This window comes from Schistocerca serialis, chromosome 2, assembly GCF_023864345.2.
Source record: "Schistocerca serialis cubense isolate TAMUIC-IGC-003099 chromosome 2, iqSchSeri2.2, whole genome shotgun sequence".
Taxonomy (NCBI): Eukaryota; Metazoa; Arthropoda; class Insecta; order Orthoptera; family Acrididae; genus Schistocerca; species Schistocerca serialis.
In genome coordinates, this window is record NC_064639.1 from 591,230,977 (window position 1) to 591,233,745 (window position 2,769).

The following is a 2,769-nucleotide window of genomic DNA, read 5'->3' on the forward strand; positions in this document are numbered from 1 at the left end:
GGGCGGGGGAACAGCGGGAGCCGTGACGCGCGTATTAGGCCCTCGTTTACTGCCGCGGGCCGTTTTATTAGCGGCGCGCAGCGCTGCCCGGCGACTCGCGCGTCCATTTGGGCCGCCGCTGGGTGCCCCGTCCCTGCCACGCTGCTAATTCTCCTCTCCTCCCAGGGCAGGGCAGGCCGCTCCAGCCAGGCGCCGCCCCCCTACTATTCCGCTCGTAAACGGGCCGCGCGGAAAAACATGGTCGTCACGACTGTGCCGCCGGCTGGTCGCCTAGCAACGACAAACAGCGAGGAAGATTTCCAGCAGTCGTGCCTTTTAGGAGAACTTAAATCCAGTTGCTGGAGGATCAGTGGCGTAACGAGGGGATGGTAGCCAAGTGCGCTATTTCTGTGAGGGTTAGGTATTGTGAGATACGAAGAAACAACAAGGAGCTACGGCAAAAGAAAAGGGGAGGAGGGTAGGAAAGTAGGATGAGAAGAAGAAGTGTGAGGCTGTGGTAAATGAACTGGAGAGCGGTGAGAGATGTATGGAAGGAAATAATGCGGAAATTCGGATGTGATTTTGTTGGGCAACAGTTCCATAAGACCTAACTCTCCCTGCTTAGTTTGCTTCTTGTTTTCGGTTTCCAGATGGCGCCAGTCTCGTTACACCATGTAAGCCAAAGTAACGAAATGATGAGGAATATTGTTTTAGAATTCAGTGTTTTGTGATACAGGTATGGTTTGATCGGAAACGCATATACGTTTTGGCTGCAAGCAACCCGACTCTAGACTGTCTGTTTCTCCATGCGTTTGACTGAAGCATAGAAAAACTAATTATGGAAACGTGTACTTTTTACTTCACTCTCAAGTTGTGTTGAGAGCAATAAACGAATGAATGTGGTAAAAAGCATTCAGGATTAAACAAAAAACGGGCAGATGTAGTCAGAAAGGGGGGAAGGTCATATTTTAAGTTTGACCTATGGGTCAGTAACCCTAATTATGCCGTTGTCAGGGACGTGGGTCTAACAATAAGTATAATCTCAATGTCCAAATAAAAAAAAATAAAAAAAAATTCAAGCAGCATTTATTAATGAAACTTCCTGGCAGATTAAAACTGTGTGCCCGACCGAGACTCGAACTCGGGACCTTTGCCTTCCGCGGGCAAGTGCTCTACCAACTGAGCTACCGAAGCACGACTCACGCCCGGTACTCACAGCTTTACTTCTGCCAGTATCTCGTCTCCTACCTTCCAAACTTTACAGAAGCTCTCCGCTATATCCTTTCTTTCAGGAGTGCTAGTTCTGCAAGTTTCGCAGGAGAGCTTCTGTAAAGTTTGGAAGGTAGGAGACGAGATACTGGCAGAAGTAAAGCTGTGAGTACCGTGCGTGAGTCGTGCTTCGGTAGCTCAGTTGGTAGAGCACTTGCCCGCGAAAGGCAAAGGTCCCGAGTTCGAGTCTCGGTCGGGCACACAGTTTTAATCTGCCAGGAAGTTTCATATCAGCGCACACTCCGCTGCAGAGTGAAAATCTCATTCTGGAAGCATTTATTAATACTCTACTACGAATTTTTTTCTGTGTCCACATGTTGATTCAAGTTTATTGCAACTGACTGCGCCATTTGACATCCTGTACAAGTATACTGAAGCTCCAAAGAATCTGGTATAGGCATGCATATTCTTATACAGAGATATGTACAAGGCAGAATACGGCGCTGCGGTCGACAACGGCTATAAAAGATAATAAGTTTCTGGCGCAGTTGTTAGATCGGTTAGTGCTGCTACAACGGCAGGTTATCAAGATGTGAGTTTGATCGTGCTGTTATAGTCTGCGGACGAGCGATGGGACACAGCGTCTCCGAGGTAGCAATGAAGTGGAGATTTTCCGTATTACCATTTCACGAGGGTACCGTGAATATGAGGTACTCTGTAAAACATCAAATCTCCGGCAATGCTGCGGCCGGAAAAAGATCCTGCAACCACGAGACCAACGACGACTGAAGAGAAAAGATCAAAGCGACAGAAGTGCAACCCTCCTGCAAATATGCGGAATTTATTCCTGGTCCATCAACAGCGTGTGAACCATTCAATGAAACATCATCGGAGCCGAAGGCCCACTCGTGTACCCTTGATGACAGCATGACACAAAGCATTAGGCCTCTCCTGGGCCCCTCAACACTTATTTTTTCACTAGCTGCTTATTTTTTATGACCCACCGTCTAATTTCTTATGATGGGTCGTATGTTTCCACTTAGCTGCTGTGACTGGGTCCGGGGTCCGGTGTGACTGAAAGTAACACCACCCCAGCTCCTGTCCCCACTCACACCGTTGCCCGTGTCCCGCCACGTGGAGGCGGGCTCTATTTGTTTACATCAATTTGATATCTTTTTTTGTGCAGCATTAGAAAAACTTGTAACAAATACAAAATCAAGTGAGATAATAATAAACAAAACGAAATTAAATATTTAGAAAGAAGGAAGGAAGAGAATTGAATAGAGAAGAGATAGGTATAATATTGCCCGTCTTCTGGTTGTGGGCGGAGGCCCGGGTCTTGGAACGACCCTCAAGACGCTGGCCATCGCTCACCATGCCTTTAACATCTAACATCCTAAAACGATTAGGGTACGTTAAAGCTAGAAACTAAGACCAAGACCTCCATGTCCAGCCTGCTACACTATTTACGATATACAATAGAGAGGTGACTGATTTTATGCTTGGTTCAAATGGTTCAAATGGCTCTGAGCACTATGGGACTTAACTCCTGAGGTCAACAGTCCCCTATAACTTAGAACT

At 47.0% G+C, this 2,769-nt stretch overlaps 1 non-coding gene across 1 annotated transcript; it reads right to left on the reverse strand.

Moving 5' to 3' along the window:
• Window positions 1–1,099: 1,099 nt before the first annotated feature.
• Window positions 1,100–1,174, reverse strand: Trnap-cgg (transfer RNA proline (anticodon CGG)). The gene has a single exon. It is a non-coding gene; the product is annotated as a tRNA-Pro (tRNA).
• Window positions 1,175–2,769: the final 1,595 nt, after the last annotated feature.